Raw genomic sequence first — 27,848 nt, forward strand, 5'->3', positions numbered from 1 at the left:
CTATATCACAAAATCTCAAGACCAGAGATGTTGGCGTGGATGCGGAGAAAAGGGAACACTTTTGCACTGCTGGTGGGAATGCAAATTAATACATTCCTTTTGGAAAGATATATGGAGAACACTCAGAGATCTAAAAATAGATCTGCCATTCAATCCTGTAATTCCTCTGCTGGGCATATACCCAGAAGACCAAAAATCACAACATAACAAAGATATTTGTACCAGAATGTTTATTGCAGCCCAATTCATAATAGCTAAGTCATGGAAAAAGCCCAAGTGCCCATTGATCCACGAATGGATTAATAAATTGTGGTATATGTATACCATGGAATACTATGCAGCCTTAAAGAAAGATGGAGACTTTACCTCTTTCATGTTTACATGGATGGAGCTGGAACATATTCTTCTTAGTAAAGTATCCCAAGAATGGAAGAAAAAATACCCAATGTACACAGCCCTACTATGAAACTAATTTGGGGCTCTCACATGAAAGCTATAACCCAGCTACAACTTAACAATAGGGGGAAGTGGGAAAAGGGGTGGGTGGGTAGAGGGAGGGGAATCGGTGGGATCACACCTGTGGTGCATATTACAGGGGTATTTGCGAAACTTGGTAAATGTAGAATGTAAATGTTTTGGCACAGTAACTGAGATAACGCCGGAAAGGCTATGTTAACCACTGTGATAAAAATGTGTCAAATGGTTTGAAGTGAGTGTATAATGCCCCATAATCATATCATTGTATACAGTTATGATTTAATAAAAAAATTTAAAAAAAAAGAATAATACTGAGCAAAAGAAGACAGATCAAAAGGTTACAAATTATAGTAAACCTCCATAGTTGACCACCACCCTATACTGACCACCTCCTTAAGTTGACCTAATTGTCATAGACCACACATGCACCACATGTATGTATCAGTACAGTACTAGTTCCTTATGTTGACTACCTTATGTTAACTAGTTTGTTACAGTCCCCAGGGTAGTCAATTTACAGTGGTTCTGCTATACAGATTGGACATAAAAACCATGTCCAATTTAAAAATAGTTTAATGTAATAAATTGCACATGAACTTTATGTCCACCCTGATATGATTTCATATATTTATATAAAGTAGGAAAACAGGTAAAACTAATCAATGGTGTTGGAAGGCAGGCTAGTTATAGCATGGAGGAAGGAAAGGTAGAGAGAGGTGGGTGATGAGTTAAAGTGAGCACAAAATATACTGATAAACCGTTCTGAGTCTTGAGCTGGGTGCTGGTTACACAGGTGTGTTCAATTTTTTAGAAAGTCATCAGTCTGTATATTTGCAATAGTTATACTTTTCTGGATGTATATTATACTTCAACAATTTTTTAAAGTTATGTGTTCAACATAGAAAATTTTGTAAATATCATTTAAAGGAAGAAAATTAATGTCCCTCAAACCAGACAACGAAAGTTGCATTCAGGAATCCCTCATTTTATTGCACTTCACTTTATCGGCACTTGATGGATACTGTATTTTTTACAAATTTGACATTTGTGGCAACCCTGCACTGAGCAATAGAAAATCTATTGGTGCCATTTTTCCAACAGCAGGTGCTCACTTCAGGTCTCTGTGTCGCAGTTTGATAATTCTCAAAACATTTCACACTTTTTCATTGTTATTATATCTTCTCTCCTTATTGGTGACCAGTGATCTTTGACATTACTACCATACTTGTTTTGGGGCTCCACAAACTATATTCACATTAAGGTGGCAAACCTAATTGGTAAATATGTGGACATGCTGACTGCTCCACTGACCATCCATTCGCCTTCTCCCTCCCTCTCCCCAGGCTATCCTATTCCCTGAGTCACAACAATATTAAAATTAGCCAAATTAATAACCCTACAATCACAAGTCTCTCTCTTTAAATCAAAAGTTAAAAATGATTAAGATTAGTGAGGAAGGCATGTCAAAAGCTGAGAAAGGCCAAAAGCTAGGTCTCTTATACCAAACAGACAAGTTGTGAATGCAAAGAAAAAGTTCTTGAAGGAAATTAAAAGTGCTGCTCCAGAGAACACAGGAATGATAAGAAAATAAAAAGGGCTAATTGCTAATATGGAGAAAGTTTTAGTGTTCTGGATGGGACATCAAAGCAGCCACAACATTCCCTGAAGCCATAGCCTAATCCACAGTGAAGCCCTAATTCTCTTCAATTTTATGCAGGCCAAAGGCCGAGAGAGATAAAGAAGCTGCAAAAGAAAAGTTGGAAGATAGCAGAGGTTGATTCATGAGGTTTAAGGACAGAATCTGTCTCCACAACATACTAGAACAAGGCTAATGTAGAAGCTGCAGAAGATCTAGCTAACGTCAGTGATGAAAACAGCTACACTAAACTACAGATTTTCAATACAGACAAACAGCCTTCTGTCAGAAGAAGATGCCATCCAGGACTTTCATACTAATGCAGAGTGGACATGGTGTGACTTCAAATCTTTAAAGGATAGTCTGACCTTCTTGTTAGGGACTAATGCAACTGGTGTCTTTACATTGAAGCAAATATGAAGTTACCATTCTAAGAATCCAATGGACCTTAAGAATTAGGCTAAATCTGTTCTGCCTACCCTGTTTTCCCGAAAATAAGACATCCTCCGAAAATAAGACTTACTTACAGGAAAGATAAGACGTCCCCTGAAAATAAGACCTAGCGCATCTTTGACACTGTCTTATTTTGACACTGTCTTATTTTTGGGGAAACGGGGTATGCTTTAAAAATGGAACAACAAAGTTTGGATGACAGCATATGTTTATAGCATGGTTCACTTTAAGCTCACTGTTGAGACCTACTGCTGAGAAAGAAAGATTCCTTTTGAAATGTTACTGTTCCTCATTGGCAATGCAACTGATCCCTGAAGGAAATGTATAAGGATGTAGAGGAATGGACACCATGCTTGCAAAGGACATTTACTGATTCTTATCACATTAAAAGGAAACCCTGAGAACAGGACAGTCTTCTGGCAAGCCTAGAGACGTTTTGTGAGTTGGGGGCAATCCCCCAAGTAACTCGGTGTTCCAGAATAAGATAAGATTGGTCACTCACTAGTAAGCATGTGTTAAACATTGATGCTTAGTACTTCTTCATGGGGGATATGGGGAAAGAGCACGTAGGAGAGCACGTGGCAATCCTTACACACGCAGCTCTTGAATGTAATTACCTTAAGTCTCCACACCTGTTGTGTATAACTTTAATAAATAGCCATTGCGGAGGGGGCTTGGGGCTATCCTGCAACTAAGGTTAGCCCGCCTCCCGCAGGCTTGTACTTCTAATCCGTGTCATGCCTGGTTCCTTCCTGTGGCGACTGAGACCAGTGCCATAGGAGTCACGACACAAGGAGATTCACATTGTTTTCATGCCTGTTGACACAAAACCCATTCTGCAGGCAGCCCATAAATCATAAAGTATTTCCAATTTTCAAATCTTCTCATTTAAGAAATACATTTTGTAAGATTACAGCTCCCATAGATAGTGATTCCTCTAGTGGATCTGGTAAAGTAAACTGAAAACCTTCTAGAAAGGATTACTATCTTATGCCTTTACGATCACTTGTGAGTCCTGGGAAGAAGTCAAAATATCCATATTAATAGGAATTTGGAAGAAGCTGATTTTATTTATTTTTATTTTTATTTTTAAAGATGAATGGATAACAAACATTCGGGAAAAAGCTCATCATCCCTGATCATCAGAGAAATGCAAATCAAAACCACCCTGAGATATCACCTAACCCCAATGAGAATGGCCCACATCACAAAGTCTCAAAGCTGCAGATGCTGGCATGGATGTGGAGCAAAGGGAACACTTTTACACTGCTGGTGGGACTGCAAACTAATACAATGTTTTTGAAAGGAAGTATGGAGAATCCTCAAAGAACACAAATTAGACCTCCCATTAGATCCTGCAATCCCATTACTGGGCATCTACCCAGAAGAAAAAAAATCCTTTTATCATAAGCACATTTGCAATAGACTGTTAATCACAGCTCAATTTGCAGTTGTCAAAATGTGGAAACAACTAAACACCCACCAACCCAGGAATGGATTAACAAATTGTGGTATATGTATACCATGGAATACTATTCAGCCACTAAAACAGATGGAGACTTTACATCTTTTGTATTAACCTGGATGGAGGTGGAACACATTCTTCTTAGTAAAGCATCACAAGACTGGACAAGCAAGAATCCAATGTACTCTATTCTAATATGAAGGCAGTAGATGAGCTAATACACACCCACATAAGAGAAAAGCTCAAATCAATTCAAGGTGGGGGGAGTGGTAACAGAGGGAGCTGGGAGACAGGAGGAGGGAGGGGGATGGGTGTGCTCCCACTTACTGAGCACAATGTTAAGGTATATGGCACGCCTCCTGGGGGCAGGACATAATTATAAGAGGGACCTACCTAACAAATGCGAACCTTATAACCCTCTTAAACTGAAACAATAAACAATAAAACTGAAACAATAAAAAATTTTCAATTAATCCATTTTTTAATTCTAAAGTTTTCATTTGGTACTTTATTTCTTCGCTGAGACTTTCTGGGTTTTTTTCTTTTTTGTTTTTCATTTATTTCAAGCTTTTTGAGACATTTTCATCAAGGTGCTTTACCATCTTTGTTAGTAAATTCTAACTTCTTTATCACAGTGTTGGCATCAACTAGTTATCTGTTTTCATTCAATTAAGATATTCCTGGGCAGCACCCATAGCTTAGTGGGTAGGGCGCCAGCCACATACACCAAGGCTGGGGGTTTTGAATCCAGCCCAGGCCTGCTAACCAACGACTGCAACCAAAAAAACGCTGGGCGTTGTGGTGGGTGCCTGTAGTCCCAGCTACTTGGGAGGGCTGAGGCAAGAGAATCTAAGCCCAAGAGTTGGAGGTTGCTATGAGCTGTGACGCCACAGCACCCTACTGAGGGTGACATAGTGAGACTGTATCTCAAAGAAAAAAAATCATTCTTCTTGTAATGAATGATTTTTATTGGAACTTACTCATTTCGCTTATTATACTATGGGAGTCTGGATCTTATTTGAACCTTATATTTAAGGCAACCCCTGATACTGAATTTCTTTTTCTTTCTTTCTTTCCTTTTTTTTTTTTTTTTTTGAGACAGAGTCTCCCTTTGTCACCCTTAGTAGACTGCCATGGTCTTATAGCCATAGCAACCTCAACTCTTGGGCTTAGATGATTCTCTTGCCTCAGCCTCCCAAGTAGCTAGGACTACAGGCCCCCCACAACACCTGGCTATTTTTAGAAACGGGGTCCTGGTCTTGCTCAGACTGGTCTCGAACCCATGAGCTCAGAGCAATCCACCCACCTTGGCCTCCTAGAGTATTAGGTTTACAGGCATGAGTCACTGTGACCAGCCTGACACTGCATTTCTTTTTTCCTTTTTTTTTGAGACAGTCTTACTATGTCACCCTCAGTACAGTGCCATGGCATCACCAAGAAGTTGATTTTAACCCTCCTGGATGGTATGGATGATTTTGAGGGGTTCAAGACTCAGTAGAAGAAGTAACTGCAGATGTGGTGGAAATAGTGAGGGAACGAGAATTAGAAATGGAGCTGGAAGATGTGACTGAACTGCTGCAATCTCATAATAAAACTTAAATGGATGAGCAGTTCCTTCCCATGGATGAGTAAAGAAAGTGGTTTCCTGAGATGTAATCTACTCCTGGTGAAGACCTGTGAACCTACTGAAACAAGAACAAAGAATTTAGAATATTATATAAACTTAGTTGATAAAGCAGCAGCAGGGTTTAAGAGGATTACCTCCAGTTTTGAAAGAAGTTCTACTTTGAGTAAAATGCTGTCAAATTGCATCTCTTGCTATAGAGAAATCTTCAAAAAAGGAAGAGTCCGTATGTGTGGCAAACTTCATTGTTGTCTCATTTAAGAAATTACCACAGCCTGGGCGGCGCCTGTGGCTAAGTGGGTAGGGTGCTGGCCCCATATACCAAGGGTGGCGGGTTCAAACCCGGCCCCAGCCAAACTGCAACAAAAAAATAGCCATGCATTGTGGCAGGCGCCTGTAGTCCCAGCTACTCGGGAGGCTGAGGCAAGAAAATCGCCTAAGTCCAGGATTTGGAGCTTGCTGTAAGCTGTGTGACGCCACGGCACTCTACCAAGGGCGATAAAGCAAGACTGTCTCTACAAAAAAAAAAAAAAAAGAAAGAAAGGAAGGAAGAAATTGCCACAGCCACCTCAGCCTGCAGCAACCACTGCTCTCATCAGTCAGCACCACCAACATCAAAGCAAGACCCTCCACCAGCAAAAAGATTATGATTTGCTGAAGATTCAGATGATTGTTTGCATTTGTTTTAGCAATAAAGTTATTTTTTGATTAAGTTATGTACATTATTTTTTTAGACCCAATGCTATTACACACTTATGAAGCTACAGTATAGCACAAATATAACTTTTGTATGAACTGAGAAACCAAAAAAAATGTGTGACTTGCTTTCTTAGGATATTTGCTCTATTGCAGATCTGGAACTGAACCCATAGTATCTCTGAAGTATGACTGTATTTTGTTTTAAAATATATTTTTCTAGAGTTTTTTTTCAAAATGTAATTATACATTCATAAAAATCTGATTGTTGAACACACAATTTTGTTTCCTCCTTTTTCACCTGCTTGTTCATGTTTTACCATGAACAGCCTTCCATGCACTAAATACTCATCTTCAATATCAGTCATCATAACAACAAAATATCCACTACATAAGCTAGCCAAATTGGGGTCTCATTCCTGGTACACAGAAACTCCAGGAGGAAAGTGCATGGGCAAGACCAGGAAAACTTAGGGAACCCTAAGGCCCCATCTGCCCCAAACACCTTCTGAAGGGAGGGCCCCAAGGACTACCTAAGACCATTCATTTTCCCTAGAACCTGGAAATGGTGGTATGACAGGTTTTTCTTTTTTCACTTTTTGACAATTTTAAATATTTCTATGAAGGTATTATTGTATTTGTGTCTTTATACCTATCCATGATTACTCCCTTAGGATAAATTTTTAGAATTTGAGTTTCTAGACCCATGTTTAATACATATTGACAGTTTGACCTCTAGATAACATATACCAATTTACATTTTATTTTTGCTTTTTATTTATTTTTAAAATTTACTTAAATAGATTCAGGGGGGACACTCTAAATCTATTGACCACAAATCCTATGAATCACATAAATTTATGAATTGCCTAGTGGTGAAGTCAGGGTGGATTTACATTTCTATCAACAGTATATAAGGATGTTTATTTCCCACTCTTCACAACACTGAGAAAACTATTTAAAGAACTCTCAGTCAATCTGACAAACAGGGCATGCTTTCTTTTTTTTGTGTGTAGAGACAGAGTCTCACTGTACCGCCCTCAGGTAGAGTGCCATGGCGTCACACGGCTCACAGCAACCTCCAACTCCTGGGCTTAAGCGATTCTCTTGCCTCAGCCTCCGGAGTAGCTGGGACTACAGGCGCCCGCCACAATGCCCGGCTATTTTTTGGTTGCAGTTTGGCAGGGGCTGAGGTTTGAACCCGCCACCCTCGGCATATGGGGCCGGCACCCTACTCACTGAGCCACAGGCGCCGCCCAGGGCATGCTTTCAAATGGACTTATTTGCTAGTATAATTAGACAGATTTTCATATGCATATTGACCATGTATTATAGCATTTTATATGTGAATTTCCTAGTCATGACTTTTGCTTTTTTAATGTTTTTCCAACATGAGTGTGTCTCTCATCGATTTTAAGGGATTTCTTTTACATATATTAAACACATTTGCTCTGTCTCTGAAATATTGCACATATTGCCCCATTTAGTTTGCCTTTTTATTTTGTTCATGATGATTTTGGGATTTAAGTTTTTATTCTTGATATATTCAAATCTATCTACCTTTTCATTTGTGACCTCTGCCTTTAGCTTAGAAAAATCATTCCCTGCTGTATGTTATATAAATTCTTAACTTTTGGCAACAATTTTGTATTGGCCATAATAGTTTTAAATGTGATACATAGTGAAAAATGTATGAAAGTATTGAATTCTAAAAATCAATATAATATCTCTTAACTTCTTTTTATTGTTTGGGATTCATTGAGGGTACAAAGAATTAGGTTACACTAGTAGTGGTTCTTAGGTAAAGTGCCTCTTGTAATTGTGTCCTGCCCCCAAGAAGTATGCCATACAGCATGTCCTTCCATTCCCCTCTCTCCTCCTCTCTCTCGCCAATCCTTCATTCCCCTACCCCACCCCTTCTTTTAGCTCATCTACTGCCTTCATATTAGAATAGAGTACATTGGATTCTTGCTTCTCCATTCTTGTGATGCTTTACTAAAAATAATTTGTTCTACCTCCATCCAGGTTAATGCAAAAGATGTAAAGTCTCCATCTTTTTAATGGCTAAATAATATTCCAAAACACACAAATACCACAGCTTGTTCATCCATTCCTGGGTTGGTGGGCACTTGGGTTATTTCCACATTTTGGCAATTGTAAACTCAGCTGCAATAAACAGTCTAGTGCAAATGTCCTTATGATAAAATGATTTTTTTTCCTTTCTGGGAAGATGCTTAGTAGTGGAATTGTGGGGTAAACTGGGGTGTCTAATTTGAGTTCTTTGAGGATTCTCCATACTTCCTTCCAAAAAGGTTGTATTAGTTTGCAGTCCCACCAGCAGTGTAAAAGTGTTCCTTTCTCTCCAGATCCATGCCAGCCTCTGTAGCTTTGAGAGTTTGTTATGTGGGCTATTCTCACTGGGATTAGGTGATACCTCAGGGTGGTTTTGATTTGCATTTCTCTGATGATCAGGGAATATGAGCATTTTTTTCAAATGTTTGTTAGCCATTTGTCTGTCTTCATCAGAGAAGGTTCTTTCTGTTCATATCTCTTGCCCAGAGGTACATGGGATTGTTTATTTTTTTTTTCCTGTTGATTAATTTGAGTTCTCTGTAGATTCTAGTTATCAACACTTTGTCATATTTGTAACTTGCAAATATCTTTTCCCATCCTAAAGGTTGTCTTTTTACTTTACTTGTTGTGTCTTTAGCTGTGCAGAAGCTTTTCAGCTTAATTAAGTCCCATTTGTTAACTTTTGTTGTTGTTGCTATGGCCACTGAAGTCTTTGTCATAAAATCTTTCCCCAGTCCAACATCATCAAGAGTTTTTCCAAAACTTTCTTCTAAGATTATCAATTTTTGTCTTAGATTTAAGTCTCTTATCCATCTTGAGTCAATTTTTGTAAGGGGTGAAAGGTGTGTGTTGAGTTTTAGTCTTTTACATGTGGTTATCCAGTTCTCCCAAAACCATTTGTGGAACAGGGATTCTTTTCGCCACGGTAAGCTTTTGATGGGTTTATCAAAGATCAGATGGCAAGTAGAGACTGTTTTCATCTCTTTGTTTTCTATTCTGTTCCATATGTCTATGTCTCTATTTTTGTGTCAATACCATGCTGTTTTGATTACTGTGGACTTATAGCCAAAAGTCTGGTAGAGTGATGCCTCTGACTTTGTTTTTATTACTAAGAATAGCCTTAGCTATATGTTTTTTTTTCTGGTTCCATACAAAATGAAGTACTATTTTTTTCCAGTTCTTCAAAATATGATGTTGGTATTTTAATGGGGACTGAATTGAATCTGTAGATTGCTTGAGTAGAATAGATATTTTGACAACATTGATTCTTTCCAGCCAAGAGCATGGTTATGTTTTTCCATTTGTTACTGTCTTCTACAATTTCTTTTCTTAGGGTTTCACAATACTCTTTGAAAGGATCTTTCACCTCTTTTGTTAGGTATATTCCTAAGTACTTCATTTTCTTTGAAGCTACTGTGAAGGGAATTGTGTCCTTGATTTGCTTCTCAACTTGGCTGTTACTAGCATATAAAAAAGCTACTGATTTGTGGATGTTGAGTTTATACCCTGAGACATTATTGTACTTCGTGATGACTTCCAGGAGTTTTGTGGTGAGTCTCTGGGGTTTTCTAAGTATAAGATCATATCATCAGCAAAGAGGGAGAGTTTGATCTCCTCTGTCCCCATTTGGATGCCCTTTATATCCTTCTCTTGCCTGACTGCATTGGCTAGAACTTCCATAACTATGTTGAATAACAGTGGTGATAGTGGACATCCTCATCTGGTTCCAGTGCTAAGTAGAAAAGCTTTCAGTTTTATACCATTCAGTATGATGTTAGCTGTGGGTTTGTCATAGATGGCTTCAATCAACTTAAGAAATGTGCTACCTATGCCTATTTTCTTAAGTGTTCTTGTTAGAAAAAGATGCTGAATTACCATTTGACACACTTTCATCACACTGGTTAACATACCCTTCCTGGCATCCTCTCAGTTACTGTGCCAAGACACTTATATTCCACATTTACCAAGTTTCACATATACCCTTGTAAGATGCACCGCTGGTGTAATCCCACCAATCCCCTTCCCTGTACCCACCTCCCCCCTCCCTCCCCTCCCTTTCCCCCTTCCCCCATTCTTAGGTTGTAACTGGGTTATAGCTTTCATGTGAAAACCCTAAATTAGTTTCATAGTAGGGCTGTGTACATTGGGTACTTTTTCTTCTATTCTTGAGATACTTTACTAAGAAGAATATGTTCCAGCTCTATCCATGTAAACATGAAAGAGGTAAAGTCTCCATCTTTCTTTAAGGCTGCATAATATTCCGTGGTATACATATACCACAATTTATTAATCCATACATGGATTGATGGGCACTTGGGCTTTTTCCATGACTTAGCAATTATGAATTGGGCTGCAATAAACATTCTGGTACAAATATCTTTGTTAATATGTGATTTTTGGTCTTCTGGGTATATGCCCAGTAGAGGGATTACAGGATTGAATGACAGATCTATTTTTAGATCTCTAAGTGTTCTCCATATCTCTTTCCAAAAGGAATGTATTAATTTGCATCATTTCCACTCAGATCAGGAACCAGACAAGGCTGCCCATTGTCTCCATTGCTTAACATTGTAATGGAAGTTTTAGCCACTGCAATTAGGGAAGAAAAGAATCATATGGTCTTTGTTTTTGCTTCTGTAGATATGATGTATTACATTTATGGATCTGCACATTTAAATCAAATTTGCATCCCTTGGATGAAGCCTACTTGATTGTGATGTATAATTTTTTTTAATGAGAAGCTGCAATCTATTAGTTAAGATTTTGTTGAGTATTTTTGCATCTATATTCATTAGTGAAATTGGTCTGTAGTTCTCATTTTAGTTAAGTCCTTTCCTGGTTTTGAAATCAAGAGGATGTTTGCTTCATAGAAAGTGTTGGGGAAGCATCCTTCCTTCTCAATGTTTGGGAATATATTCTGCAGTATAGGTACAAGCTCATGTTTGAAGGTGTGATTGAATTCTGATGTGAACCCATCTGGTCTTGGCCTTTTTGGGTTGGAAGCTTTTTGTTGTTTTTTCAATCTCAGTGCTTGATATTGGTCTGTTCAAGAGATCTATTTCTTCCTGGTTAAGTCTAGGAAGGTGTTGTGATTCCAGGTATTGATCCATTTCAGGTATTGATCCATTTCCTCCAAATTGTCAGATTTCTGGACATAAAGTTTTTGGTAGTAAACAGAAAGAATCTCTTGTATCTCTATGATTTCCCCCTTTCATTTCTGATTAAGGTTATTAAGATTTTATTCTTCTATTTCTGGTTAATCTAGCCAATGGTTTCTCCATTTTATTTATATTTTCAAAGAACCAACCTTTTGTTTTAATTTTCTGAATGATTCTTTTATTTTCAATTTCATATATTTCTGATTTAATTTTGGCATTTATTTTCTTCTGCAAGGTTTTGGGTTGGATTGTTCTTCCTTTTCCATTTCTTTAAGAGGATTCATTAGGTTATTAATGTGCTCTCTTTCTGTTTTTTGGATATAGGTATCTAATGTGATAAATTTCCCTCTTAGGATTGCTTCTGGAGTGTCCCACAGGTTTTGATAGCTTGTCCCTTCATAGTTGTTATGCTCAAGGAAGTTACTTATTTCCTTTTTTATCTCTTCCTTGACCCAACTGTCATTCAGCATAGGTTGTTTAATTTCCATGCCTTTGTGGGGAGATGACAATTTTTGTTGGAGTTGAATTATACATTTAATGCCCTGTGGTCTGAGAAGACACAAGGTAAAATTTCAATTCTTTTGATTCTGTTGAAGTTTGATTTGTGTCCTATGATATGACCTATTTTGGAGAATGTTCCATGGGCCAATGAGAAGAATGTATATTCTTTAGCTTTGGGATGAAGTGTTCTACATATGTCTATCAAGCACAATTGTTCTAGGGTTACATGTAAGTCTCTTGTATCTATGTTAAGTTTCTGTTGAGAGTATCTGTCCAGCTCTGTAAGTGTTAAAGTCCCCTGCTATTATGGTGTTATGGGATATGATATTACTCAGACTCATTAAGGTCTGTTTCAAGAATTGGGGAGCACACAAATATTTAGAATTGAAATGTCTACTTGTTGTATGGTTCCCTTGACCAATATGAAGTGTCCATCTTTATCTTTTTTTACTTTAGTTGCTTTAAATCCACTTGTATGGAAATAAGATTGCAACCCATCTTTTTTTCTTATTTCCATTTGCCTGAAAAATCGTCTTCCATCCCTGAACTCTGAGTTTTACTTTGTCCTTTGAGGCTAGGTATGTTTCCTACAGACAGCAAATGGATGGCTTGTGTTTTTTTTTTATCCACCCAGCCAGCCTATGCCTCTTCAGTGGGGAATTCAAGCCAATAACATTTATTGACAGCACTGATAAGGATGGTGGAGTTTTGTTCATCTTATTTTGTGAAAGTCCATTGCTTAATTTTATCTTTTGCATCATTGTGGAATCTAGGTTTTATGTTAGTTTCTGGGTGTTGACTTTGCTGATGGTTCATTGTGATGGTTAGTGTGTATAATAAGTATTTTCTGTAGAGCTCATCTTATTGTGGCAAACTTCCTCAAAGTTTGCACATCAGTAAATGATTTGATTTCTCTGTCAATTTTTAAGCTTAGCTTAGCAGGATATAGAATTCTGGGTTGAAAATTGTTTTGTTTAAGTAGATTAAAGGTAGATGACCCTTGTCTTCTCTCTTGAAAAGTTTCATTTGAGAAGTCCAAAGTCACCCTGATGGATTTGCCCCTATAGCTCAACTGGTGCTTACTCCTGGATGCTTGCAGAATCTTCTCTTTTCTCTTGACTTTGGACAGGTTCATGACAATGTGTCTTGGAGAAGCTCTGTTTGAGTTCATATGACCAGGTGTCTGATATCCTTCCAAAAGAAGTGTGTCAAAATCTTTTATGATATTTGGAAAATTTTCATTTATGATATCCACCAGTAGAGATTCTATTCCTATGTGGCATTCTTCTCTCCTTTTTGGAATACCTATAACCAGTATGTTTGAATGCTTCAAGAAGTCCCATAATTAAAATATGGATGGTCAAAACAATGAAGGAAATCGCTGAGAAAGTGGAAAATAACCAAAATTCTGTCAGTGAATATTCTGCTTTCTCTCTTTTTCTGTCTCTCTAACTCCCTAAGTTAGCTCAAGAGCTTTATTCTATACCTCTGAGATTCTTTCTCTTGCATGGTCTAATCTGTTATTGATACTTTCTACTGCATCTTTAATTTCCTTGATTCACTGCTTCAATTCTTTAAGCTCTGCTATATCCTTTCTATATTCTTCATATCGTTCATCTCTTCTTTGATTCTGTTTTTCAATTTCCTTTTGGTTATTTCCACTTTCTCAGCAATTTCCTTCATTATTTTGACCATCCATATTTTAAATTTACCTTCTGTCATTTCTAACATTTCTTTATATGTGGAATCCTCTGCAGTAGCTACTTCATGATCCCACGGGGGATCTGCTCTGTTCTGTTTTTTCATGTTGCCAGGATTTTTCTGCCATTTATTCCTCATAAGTGTATTATTTTTGTCTCTTTCCTTACCCTAGTTTTTCCTTTCATTTCCTCTTGCTCTTTAAGTTACTGTGCCTCCAATCTAAGGTGTTGAAATGTCCTTCTGGTAAAGGACTAAAAGGATGAGAAGAGTGAAGAGCAAGAAGGGATACAAGATTTTTAAAAAAGAGAGAAAATAGAAAGGAAGGGGGGGAGTAAAAGGGGGAATTGACAAAAAGAAGAGAGGAATAGAAAGAGAAAGACAAGAGTAACAGTGGTGTACAATAGGGTACTTTGACCCACACCCACAAATCCCAACCTTTGAGGGAATTGGGTCCCTGGACAACTACAGCTCTTTATCATTCTGAACAAACACAGCACTCCACCTCCACCAAATAGAGAATAAAAACAAAAATACTATAAATCAAACCAAAACAAACAAAAAAACCATAAGGGATAAAATTGGGGGAAAAAACAAATATCAGGGACAGAAAAAACTAACAAAAAAGAAGGCAACAATGAAAATTTTTCTTTACACAAGAAAAAGGAAAAAAGAAAAAGAAAAATCTAGGGGGAAAAACTTGAAAAAAAATTTTTTAAAGAAAAAAAAACTATATATATACATCTTGGTGAATGTTGCCTAGGCAACAGGTGATCTTCTGGGGTATAAGATGCTAATCACAATGCTAATATAGCTGTATAATATGGAGACTGGAAGCCTTTGCTGACTTCTTTGCCCTCAAACTCCACAGGGTTGGGAGCCTGAATCTCTCCTCAGCTCACTTAATAAACACAACTCGACCTTTCCAAACCATGTCCCTTAACTAAGCAGTGGCTTTCCAGGAAAGTGTGTGTCATGCAGATCTCTCCAGAAATTGCAGCCCACTTATCAGGCATGCCAGAACTGGCCTCACTCTAGGATCCTGAGGGCTGAGCCTGCAAGGACCTTCTTCTACAACGTCTGGGCTCAGCCTGAAGCCAAACAATAAAAGCTTCATTCCTCCCCAGCAGCTCAGTCCTGGCCTCTGGGCACTGTTCAAAGTCACTTGCTCACTCACCCAAGGTCTCCTAAGATAACTCAACCAAATGCCCAAGTCCAAAAAAAAAAAAAAAAAAAAAAAATCCCACAAGGAAGGCCTTGCCTATCTGCAAACTCTCACTGCTGCTATTGCTACTGCTATAGCTGCTGCCAAGGCTGGCTGGCCTCTGACTGATCACAAACACCTGCTACTTCTCCAATGGTTTTGTCCTCCTTTTGGGATCCTGAAGACTCCCAATGTCTCCCTGTACCCATGAAGGGATGTTTCTGAGTAGAGCTCACAAGTCAGAGGTGCTTATAGTCTTCCCTCCCCAATCTCACCATGCCTGTTTGCAGGAAGCTGTCTCTCGTCCACCTTCTCACTTAATGTTTTTAGTGCCATATGGGACAATGGTGTAAATAGATGTGACCACTACCATGTTACACTGAATGTCAATCAAGAGGGGGTAAGATAATAGTAAAAAAGATTCTTGTTAGATACTGGTAAAATATTCCTTCCTAAAGACTGTTGTGATAAACAATCCTCTTCTTCAAATGTTTGAAAAGGACTTGACTATATCTCAGAAACAATTGCAAAATAATCTTATCAGAGGCAGGCGGTCAGAGCTGCCCAGCTTCCCTGCCAGGGCTCTGATTCTAAAGGAGCTGAACACACATGTCTAGTAAATAATGTCTATGTGGCTTGTCTAATACAATTTTCTCTTTACTTCACTTACAAACTTTTGGATATTAGGGTTTGTCTATTTTACCATTCTGAAAGATAAAAGATAAATTATTATGAAACCCTGAGCAACTGTCAGGTAAAGAAATAATAGTTCTATAATAAATTCACTCAAACAAATCTTAGGTATGATTTATCATTTGTTCTCTTAAAATTTACAGAAGTTGTATTAATTGTGTAGCAGGTGCAAAGAATTACCTGTAGGTGTTCGAATATGGAGAGAAGCTTTCCTATAAACTTTTTCAGATTAGAAAGTGTACCTTTTGACAATAATGTGATTTTCATTCTTTTCCTTTGTTATACTTTTCCTTTTCTATTCCTTTCTTTCTTTCTTTTTTTTTTTTTTTGACAAAGTCTTTCTCTGTCACCTAAACTGTGAGCTAGTATGCAGTGGTGTCATCATAGATAACTGCAACCTCCAACTCCTGGCCTCAAGTGATCCTACCAACTCAACTTCCCTAGGATCCAGGACTACAGGCAAGCACCAGCATACACGGCTAATTTTTTTTTTTATTTTTTGTATAGTCAATTTTCACTATGTTGCCCTGGCTGTTCTCAAACTCTTAAGACTCAGGTGATCCTGCTGCTCTGCCTCCCAAAGAAGCTAGGATCATAGGTGTGGACCATGGTGCCCAGCTTCTTTTGTTACAATATTTTAACATTTGATCTGGAAGAATTGAAAATGCAACTTATATACACTCCCACACCACACACACACACACACACACACACACACATTAGACAACAGTTAATATGGAAACATTAGTGAGTTTGAAGTCGGTACCTTCTGTGAACAATTTTATCTGGTCCTTTTTTAGGTTCTAATCTTCCCCTCAGAGTTACAAGCAACTGTCTCTTATAAGCTACTGCCTATTACAAGCTGTTGCCACTAATAGGGAACAAAGATAGATTTTGACAAGGGATTTTGTCGTATTGGGTCAAAGCAAATAGCAAATATAACATGCTCAAGAGTAACATGAGAAAAAAATAGCAATTCCTAAGGCTCCCTTGAGAGTTCAGAACACCAGGTCAAGATACAAAGCTGGCAGTTTCGGTGGGTGTGATATGGCTGTCAGGAAATGACCCCTGTAAGACTTGTTGGAGAAATTAATCCCAAAAGTACTGCAGTCAGAAGATGACCCAATTACTGAGAAAAAGGTCAGGTATATAAAAGACAATGATGAGAACAGACCACAAAGACTCAGTATCAGAGCAATTGAGATTGTCAGACATTTGATTGTAACAATCAAAATCAGAAACTGTTAAGAAATGGAAAAAATGCCTTGTTGAATATGCCTTGCCCTGGGGCAAGACAAAACCTCACAGGTTATATCATCATATAGTTCATATATCATCACCTCACTTGTAGCGGAGTTGACGTGAAATGGAGAAGACACGTAGGATGCTTGAGAGAAGAATGTGTGGAACATTAGTCTGATGACAAGTTGATTTTGCGTGAACCTTTAAGTTATTGCCACTTCTAACTACCTGTTCTCTCTATGTTGATCTTTTTTTAAAAGGTCTTTTGTCCTTTTAAAAATGATCTTTAAAAAATGTTTCTTTGCCAAATATTTCCACTACTTCTAATGTTACATTTGATGACATTTAAAGTCTTTATATCCTCACTTTTCCTGATGAAAGAAATGCTGACTTTGACTTAATTCTATTACAAGAAAAAAAAACAGAAAAATAACAAAAAACAAATATATGTTGTCTCTAAGTATAATTGCTAAGTTTACTCTATAAAATGTTCATTAAGTACATTTCCCAACTATTTTTAGATAGGTTCTAATTTCAAAGTTATGAAGTCATTAAAATCACTCTGATTTACTCTGAGAAAAAACTTTGAGAAAGAGCAGCCTGCATAAAATTTGTTCAGTCATCCAAATAAATCTCAGTAACCACTGGAGACTATATCACTCTGTATGCCAATTTCATGATTTTCAAACATATAAATGGGTAAAAGGTACTTTCACTTTATAGGCAGTTGTCAATCAACCGTCCTAGGTGAGGAGTGTGGAGAAGATGACAGGCAAGAATGGGCTAGACTGGACTTGCCGTTTGAATCCTGGGGACACCACGTTCACATCCATAACTGAAACTGACACAGAATCATACCACCAAGGAAAATTAAAAGAAGACTGTAAAGCACTTTGAAGTGGAATTTACAAATGACTGCCTGTTGGACGCACAATGAAGCAACCATTAAACTGTTCTTTCTCTCCCCTCTCACCTCATGACCCAGATGAGGAGCACAAAATATGATAAACACATCTATAGCATGTTGGGATGACTGTGAAAGGATTCATACCCAACACAAGAGAATTTTGCCTATTTGGGAATTTGAAGGGGAGAAATGGGAATTAAGTACAAGAAAGAAGAGTCTCACGAACCAGTGATGAGTTCACATGCCATGACTTGAGGAGCATGATTAATTCAGTTTCCTACATCTGAAGTTAGAGAAAAGATCAAAACTATATTCGTTTTAAACCATTCCTCAATGATGAATATTGTTCTAATAAGTTCTATGACAACTGGCCAAATAATTTTCAAGTAGCTCCAAGTAGGGCATTCAGGGGTAAGTGGGTAAACGCTTAGGACTCAGTCTGGTTATGAGGGGAAAAAAAGGAAGAAAACACCCAGCAGCATTGCTGACTATAGATCTCCCCTTCTCACACTGATAGAATCAAATTGAAGTTACCTCTTTCATGTTTACATGGATGGAGCTGGAACATACTCTTCTTAGTAAAGTATCTCAAGAATGGAAGAAAAAGTACCCAATGTACTCAGCCCTACTATGAAACTAATTTATGGCTTTCACATGAAAGCTATAACCCAGTTATAACCTAAGAATAGGGGGAAGGGGGAAAGGGAGGGGAGGAAGAGGGGAGGTGGGTAGAGGGAAGGGGATTGGTGGGATTACACCAGCGGTGCATCTTACAAGGGTATATGTGAAACTTGGTAAATGTGGAATGTAAGTGTCTTGGCACAGTAACTGAGAGGATGCCAGGAAGGGTATGTTAACCAGTGTGATGAAAGTGTGTCAAACGGTCTGTGAAGCTAGTGAATAATGCCCCATGATCATATCAAAGTACATAGCTATGATTTAATAAAAAAAAAAAAAGAAAAAGAAAAGAGGGACTATTTGCTTTTGAAGATTTTTCCTCCTTTGCCTTTTCATATATTGCTTGTCTAAGCCTCTTATGCTTCATCCTGCATCCTCACTCAAGCCTACCCTTGAATTAATTCATGCTGTTGTTATTGACTGGCAAAGATTTATTTGTCAGAAAGAAAGATATCACCAACACAGCTATGTGTAATGTAAGTGCAGATCAGAAATACCCAGGGAGGTTTTGCTAAAATCCATGTGTACAGGCTGTAGTCTCTGATTCAGTAAATTTGGCATTTGTGTGACTGGTTGAACGAGGCAGAAAGAAACAGAAGTATTTCTTGGAATGCCGAGAAACTTAATGTGTTCATCAGTCCTAAGCATTTACCCACTAGCATCTTTCCACTTCGAAGTCCCACGAAAGGTCTAAAAACCTGTAAGCCATCTGTCTACAAGGAACAGGATACCACTTCCTGTGGCACCACCCACCTGCTGCACAGCCTAGCAAATGCTCCCATCATCATGTGGAAGAAAGTGACAGCTCTGACAGTCACTTGATAGTTGAATGATCTTAAAAAACCAGTCCTCTGTCTGGGCATCAAATTCCTCTTTGGTAAAGGGAGGAGAATGAACTAGATGACCTCTAAAATTCCTCCCTGTTCTAAAATTCCAAAGGTGCATTAAAGCTTTGTTTTGTTTTTATTTGCTTCTTTTACAGAGGGAAATTATAATGTCCCCTTATTTATGCTGTAGTTTATCTGCAACATTTTATTGCCTTCAGGAAATGAGCTGCTCTGATCCTTCTGATCTATAGCTTTTCCTTCACAGAGAACCCAACAAGTGCTGCTGTCACTTCTGGGTTTGCATAGAGAATATTCCCTCTCATCTCACTTGGTGATTGAGTGGGAGGCAGCAGGCAATATTTCAAAACGCAAACTGACATTTAATTATACAAAAATCTCCTTCTATGATCACTTCACTTGCCAGGCTGATTCTGATCTACATGAACGCTTTTTCCTTTTTTGTTGATGCCCGGTTTTCCAGTTCTCATGAGAACAATCAAAAATGAGCCCCACACACTGGATATACAGCCTTGCTACTTCTCTAGGTAACACTATCTTTAGGTGAAACTATCATTTTCAAAATCATGGTTTCTTTCTGAGACGGACATCCTCAAAATGCGGTTATTTTCCAACATCTATATAGAGTATTTATCTGCACAAGTGTCAAAAGTGTGAGTGTAGATTCTGGCAGAAAGTGCAGAGAAATAGATTATTCTGTTTTACCTAATTAAATACGTTAAAATGATTCAGCATGGAGATAAGCCCAGGTCAGGGTTACAGTGAGGCAGGTGAGATGCTTGTCTCGAGTGTGAAATTTAAAGAGGCGCAAAAAAATCTCAGTAATCCCCCAAATAAGTAACATTTTAATGCAGTATTTTAGACAGCAACACTGCTATGGCAAGACATACGGGTACCTGAGACAAAGGAAGAATCATAATACTAAGCCTGTCTTTATTTAAAATGTTAATATTTTGCTCATCATGGGTTTTTCTACTAATTTGTATTTTCTAAAAATACGGAAATACAACGTTACTTATCTTGATTACTGGATTTTCAGCATCCCTTAATGTTTGCATGCACAAAAAGTGCCTTTTTCACTTCATCTTCATCAAAGCCCCAGGACAACCCCACATTCTGTTACGAGCCACGCCTGAACATCACTGCATCTTATTCCTAACAGAGAGGGACTCCCTATAACAACTGTAATTAGTTTGGTTACAGTTGCCATTTGTGTGCTTGCCTTTTCTGAGTGACTGATGCCATTTTAAAAATTTCTTCCAAACAGCAACTGGAGAAGTAGGCAATTTTCTCTCTTTTTTTTTTTTATGTAACAGAAAAATGAAACTCTGAAAGGTGGAAACAACTTGACAAAGGATATAACACAGTTGGCACCTTAAAACTCTTACTCCTAAAAAAACAACAACAACTCTTACTCCTCATGTCTATTACATTGTTAAATGAGTAAAGGGAAGAGGAAAAGAAAAAAAGAAAAGAGAGAGAAAGGAAGAAGGGAGAAAGGGAAGTACGTGCACATGTATCTCAGAAAATTTCAGATTCAGTTTGCATATGAGTCCTCATTTGCTTAAAATGTAGATTCTCAGGCAGATAGCTGGAGCTTTGAATTAAATAGGCCTAGGGTAACACCCAGATCTTCATTTTAAATGATTCTGGTGCAGGTGTTCTAGGGACTACATGCTGAGAAACACTGAGGAGAAACACCCATTCTGGCAGAAACTGGACGATATATCCAGAACACATTTTCTCTTAAACCTCCTTAAAGGTGAGAATTAATTTCCATTCCTTTACACAAGGAGAAAAAAAATCTGCGATGATAAGGAAAATGCAAATTCACATGCTGAGTGATTGGAAAAATCAGAAGTCAACCTAGATCCATCTAACTCCAAATCTTAGGCTTTCCCCGCTGTGTTCCATGACTTCTATGGGGAACAAAAGGAATACATTTACTTGCTCAGTGAATGCTAGTACTCAGCAGGGACACCAGATTACATCAAGGAATCTGGCTATGGCTAAAGAGTTAGTTGGCAACGGCTTCCATATGTCAGCAGTGTGTGCCTGTGTGTCGGTAAAAAGAGGCAGCAGAAATACTGCAGTAGGGGGGAAACCGAACAACTCAGGAGGTAGGAAGAAAGTAATGTTTTGCACATGCAATGGCTTTCGTTTGCAGTTTAAAATTCAAACAAGAAATGCAACCATTATGTCAATGCTAGCTATTATATGAGCAAATGATATATTTATAGATATGACAATAATTTACTTTGATGAGAAAGGAACAAAATTTTGGATTGAGTCTGTTTTCTTGTTTAAGCCTACATCTCTGGATTTATCTCCATTCTGCCTTTTTGTGTTGACTCCTTCTGTCTTTGATCCTTAACTCAAGCTGTTCTTACTGGGCCAGTCTTCTGTTTTTATCATCTTAAATCAGAATATACTTGAAATCCATTTCCCTCTGGGAAATCACTCTGGTTAACTAAGCATCATCCTCTACTTGACACATTATTATTATGCCCACCCAAATTTCACCTGTGTTTTCACATTTACTATAAAGAATATTTATTATTTATGCACCTATGACTGGATTGTTTTGTCTGTCCACATATCTGGATCATGGCTAAATCTATAAAGAGATTATCAGTTTCTGGAGGTGTCTAAATATTCCAGAAGGTAATTATAGAAACTCGATAACCTAATAAAATGTTGTGTACCATGAAAAGGTCCAAAGAGCACTTATTGAAGGAAATAATAGCCACAATTTTATAGGTCAATAATTCTGAAATGCTATCTCACTCACCTGTCATTTAGTTGAGTTTTTCTTCCTAAAAGAATATATCTGACTTACAATACGAATAACTATTAGAGTCTTACTAGTGTGTGTAGAGGAGAACAGTGTGAGACAAGGACTTGAGAAACTTACAATCTTATTGGGAAAACAAAAATAAAAACACATTTGCCATAATTTTAGGTCTCATAACCTTGAATCTGCAATTATGATAGAGAAAAGAGGGATCGATGTGACTTCAAGAGTCATCTTGGATACAGTGGGAATCCAGCAGGCAGGATCTGATTGAGTATAAAGGAGAAGAAATTGATTCCAAAACAGAGAGAGATGAAGTGTAGAGATATAGCCAGGGGTGTCATTAGCCTAGACAGGACTTGAAATCATAAGAGCACATAACAGGCAGAGTATATGTGGAGGGGAGTTTATGAAAGAAAATCAATGAGAAAATAAGGAATAGGAGAGAAAATTTACAGATCTCACAACAATGGATTCTGGCTAACAAAGGAAGAGACTACTGGGAACAAATGAAAAATGTTTTCTAGACAGAAGGGACTTGTAGAACATGGAAGAAATAATACAAAGAGCCTGTAATTAAAGAAGCTAAAAACATGAGAGGCTAACAAGAGAGGCAGAAAGTTCCCAGAAGAAGGAAGTAGGAAAAGGGTGTCAGATATCATGAGTGAGAAAGATTTAGCAGGAAGAAAAATCTTTCAGGGGAAAAAAACACGAAAATACTAATGCAGGGAATTTTTGAGAAAAGTTGGAGGTATAAGAAGGAACTCACCCCAGAAGGCATCCATCATTTTCATTATGTTGGGGTGAGACCAGCTCCTGAAGGCAAAAAGAAAGGGAGTGATGAGAATTCCTGGTCAACTCTGGGGATGAGTTTCAGGGCCGCAGTGCTGTCTTCATTGTTTGTGATTGCACTATGGAACCTGTACTAAAATTATTCATCTATAACAGGAGTTTAGGTGTGATATAAAGAGATAGTCAATATCTCTTTGCGATATTGAGAGATTCTCCCTCAATATCATGAAGTGTAACTAATATAAAGTTTAGATATATCCAAAGAACCAAAATGAAGTCTCACTTTTTGTTATTTTTATAATTTTTATATATTTTAGGAGTTTTTGCAAACTTTTTAAAATTTTTTATTAATTTGAGTTATTACATAAAAATCACCATGATCATCTGTAAATGTCCTCCAAGTCACTGAATTATACACTCCAAATGGGTGAATTCTATGGAATGTGAATTACATCTCAATAAAAGCTATTTAAAAAGTACAATAATATACATATATAGACTGTTTTGAAATGAAGAGGCAGTGTTGTCACAGACTTGGGTTAGTAGGGTTTGACAAATGACATGCAAATTTTCTAAGAAATTATATTAGAGGGCGGTGCCTGTGGCTCAAGGAGTAGGGCCACCATATACGGAGCTGGCAGGTTCAATCCTGACCCCAGCTAAAACTGCAAAAAAAAAAAGAAAAGAAAAAAGAAAGAAAGAAATGATATCAGAGAACTAACATTAAATTAATATTCAGAGTAACCGTATTTTAAATCATAGAGCAATCCCCAGTTTTTTTTTTATTGTTGGGGATTCATTGAGGGTACAATAAGCCAGGTTACACTGATTGCAATTGTTAGGTAAAGTCCCTCTTGCAATCATGTCTTGCCCCCATAAAGTGTGACACACACCAAGGCCCCACCCCCTCCCTCTGTCCCTCTTTCTGCTTTTCCTCCCCCCATAACCTTAATTGTCATTAATTGTCCTCATATCAAAATTGAGTACATAGGATTCATGCTTCTCCATTCTTGTGATGCTTTACTAAGAATAATGTCTCTCTATAACCTTCCATATATCTGGAACCTGTCAACTATACAGTGAGAAGTATCTACAGGCATAAAGATAATTACTGTATCTACTCCGAAAAACAGGCTACTATAGAGCATGCCATCTCACTCTCTTGCATATGAGGCAAACCATGGAGAGTTTAGCTTGACTATCCTTGCTAGGGGTATAGGAAAATCTACCTACAAAAAAGGGGACGGGGGTGGTAACTAATTTTACATTGGAAGGGCGTATACTCTTATACCAATCTCAGAGAAATTAGTAGCAAATTTATAAATAATCACTGGCCAACTAGGAATTGAATTTCTTAGTACTTTTTACCTTCCTTAAATGATTGCTTCATTATGTTTTATATGGAAAAATATTCAAGTTGCCCCTATTTCAACAAAGTGGGAGATAAAGAAGCCTGAATCAATCAAGGCTTCTCAAATCTCTACAGTTTCAGGTGTTTGGAGTCAGTCATCAAACCTCTGGAAGCACAAAAATGTTATTTCCATCACCCTCCTGGGGTGCTACTTCACCAATAAGGCTTCAATTATCGCAAATTATACAGGCAAGAAGTGACTTTATCAGAGAGGGCCCCTTTACAAAAGAGTTTACTAACTTGAGGGTTTTCTTTTTGTTTGTCTTTGTTTTCCCAGATTGATATGAGGGTACATACAATTAGCTCCCATTGCTTGTGTTTGTAAGGCGAAGTATGAGATGTAAGTTAAGGTTTTTAATTTACCCACCTGGAAGTGACTTATGCAAAATGTTCTGACAGTCCACAGGCGATTGAACATTCACCTTTTAAAAAATATTATAAGCTCCCCTGGATCCTAGATGAGGGAGGTATCTCCCTAGGGCAACTTCAGTATTTTATCCAAGGGCTGTTTTCATCTCTTAGTGCTAAAAATGCCATTTCTCACTGGCAGCAGGTTTCCCACTCCTTTGCACACACACATGATAATGAGAACTCACGTTAGGACGCACCACCCTGCTCCTGTCTAATGTTAGCACTCCATTTGATGCAGGATACTAGAGAACGCTGCCTTGGAACGATTGATTAAGAATATTAAAACCAAAATTGTGCTCCCCTCCCCAGGCTTCTGGGGAAAGGGAACAGCTTGCCTCATTAAAGATTCAGATAGTGGCTAGTATTGCTTTGGAGCAGGATGACTAGTTTTGGAGTCTCTTATTTAGCCAAAATGCAAATTACAATCTCCCCAAAAAGCCTTGAGTCTGGGCAAAGAGTGCTGATCAAGAAAATAGAAAAGATAAACATATAACAGCAGACACTGTCACTCAAAAATCTCTACGCCTGTGAACCGTTCAGGCTGAACAGAGCAGGCGGGAGTGCACAGCACCCAAAGGCAAAGGGCAGTGTTGTAAGACTGGATCCATCCTCTACTAGCTGCGTCTTGGTTCAAGATATTTAATCTCTCAGCATGATCTGAAAAGGGAAGACAGTGGAATTTATTCCCAGGATTCTGGTAAATTTTAAGGAAGATAGTACACGTAAAGTGACTAGAGCAACTGCCTGGCACATACTTTGATATTTACAAAATATTAACTATGTCTTAATATAAATGGACTTCTGGGAATGGGTTAAAAAGGAAAACAACTCTAAGCAGAGATTCTTTTAAATAGAAAAGCCAGTTCACAGAAACAATTACTTATCTCCACGTTATAATCTCTGAGATCCATCTTAAGTGACTCCTCTTAAAAATCTTACTACAAAAAATTTAAAACACAGATAAAAGCAGAGAAAATAGCATAGTTCACTCCAAGTTTTGACAAATTACCTTCTGGAGTTTCACCTATATTCCTGCCACCTCTTTTCTCTAGAATATTTTGAAGCAAATCTCAGAAATATCATTTTCGTCCCTAAGTATTTTAGTATGTCTGTAAAAGATGTACTTAAAAAAAACAGAACCACATAAAATTGTCATCACACTTTTAAAATTAACAATAATTTCTTAATATCATCGAATGTCTATTCAGTGATACAACTTCCCCAATTTTTCTATACATGTTGCTCCCCAACTGTTTGTGGAGTCAGGATTTGAATAGTGTCCAAATACTGAAATTAGTTGCTATGTCTTTTAAGGCTATATTATGCTATAGTTCTTTTTCACCTCTTTTTTTTCTTTTGCAATTTATTTGGGAAAGGAACAAGGTTGTGGGTAGTTCAGAGTGCTCCACAAGCTGTATTTTTGCGGACTACATCTCTATGGTATCTTTTAGTGCATTCTTTTGTTTTGCTTTTCTTTTTGAAAAACGGTAGATCTAGAGGCTTGAACAGGCTGAGATCTAATGTACGTCACACAACTTCCACCGGGAAGCACGTGATACCTTCTTGTGTGACCTTAGCAGCTGCTTAGTGGTCATTACCTTAATCCCTTGTAGCAAGATGGCACTATTCTAACTCTATTAGGTCATTAAATATGAAATGTCTGATTTTGAATCAAAAGTTTATTTTATTATATCTCAAACAAGAAGCAGCACAATTAATCAAAGTATGCACCTAAACCATCTACACTGTTTTGCCATTCTAATGGTAGCTTATTCATGCCAGTAGTGAAGAAGCCTGGAGAGCAAGTGCCGATGAAATCGCAAAAGGCATTTTTCATAGCTTGTTAAAGAATTGAATATTTCTCCTTGCAAAATGTGGTCCAAAGGCTGGAAGAAGCAATAATCAGTTGGTGCAAGGTCTGGTGAATACCATGGATGACAGAGAGTACTCAGATACAGCTTCTGTAGTTTGAGTATCATAATTTGTATAACATGTGGTCACGTGTTGTTTTGTGAAAGGACTGGCCTGTTTCTATTAACGAATCTTGGCTGCTTAATCACAAACATCCTTATTTTTTCATCCAATTTGTTGCACTAGATTACATCTGCTGTAATCAAATGACCAAGTTTCATGAAGCTGTGGTAGATAATATTAGCACTGACCACCCAACAGACACCACTAGCTTTTTTTGATAAATATTTGGATTGTGACTATGTCTTGGCACTTCACCTTTACCCAACCATGGTGCTGAACTCTTGCATTTGTCAAAAAGAATCCATTTTTCATTACACACAACAGTACAGTATAAAAATGGTTCACCTGTATGTCATGACAGAAAAATAAAAGACAAGTTTCAAGATGATTTCTCTCCTGACACATGTTTAATTCATGTGGAACCATCTGTTCAGCTTCTTTGAAACCTTGCTTATTTGTTTTAAATGGTCCAATGTTGTTGGAATAGTAACGTCAAAACTTGCTGCTAATTCATGTACAGGGTGAGATGGATTTGCTTCCACTACAGATCTCAGGTCATCATTATCCACCTTGATCTCAGGTCACCCATGTGGCTCATTCTCAAGATCAAAATCACCAGAACAGAACTTCTCCAACCATCCATGTACTGTGTGTTTAGTAGTCACTTTCTTCCCAAACGCGTCATTGATATTTTGAGTTGGCTGTACCACATTGATTCCATGATGGAACTCATATTCAAAAATAACACGAATTGTGACTTATCTATGGTTCACAAAAGTTGCTTTTAAAAATTTGAAAGATAATCACAAGGCAAAGCATGCATTTGAAAGAATAAGGATGTAATTCCACAAACAAAAATAAAACAAGAAATGTTCAAATGAAATGTCAGAGATATAAACCATCAAACTTAATACTTAAAGAAATCAGACATTTCTTTAAACCATCAAATTTAATACTTAAAGAAATCAGACATTTCTTACTTGATAACCTATAATTTATTCCTCATTGATTAGCTAATATAATTCTATAAGAAGAAAACTCTCTCCTTAATCCTGATTATCCTGAGTTATAGTTCATATTAAAAAAGCAGAAAAACTGTTTCATGTTTTCCCCTAT

The 27,848-nt window shown here is 37.6% G+C and overlaps 1 protein-coding gene across 1 annotated transcript in view; it reads right to left on the reverse strand.

Annotated features, from left to right (window-relative positions):
* Window positions 1–27,848, reverse strand: part of ZNF385B (zinc finger protein 385B) — a 459,310-nt gene that overhangs the window by 348,584 nt on the left and 82,878 nt on the right. The window contains exon 2 of the mRNA XM_053596741.1: window positions 22,914–22,960. The gene's annotated coding sequence lies outside the window, so the exon portion shown is untranslated. The remainder of the gene's footprint in view (window positions 1–22,913; window positions 22,961–27,848) is intronic.

Source organism: Nycticebus coucang, chromosome 7 (assembly GCF_027406575.1).
Source record: "Nycticebus coucang isolate mNycCou1 chromosome 7, mNycCou1.pri, whole genome shotgun sequence".
NCBI lineage: Eukaryota > Metazoa > Chordata > Mammalia > Primates > Lorisidae > Nycticebus > Nycticebus coucang.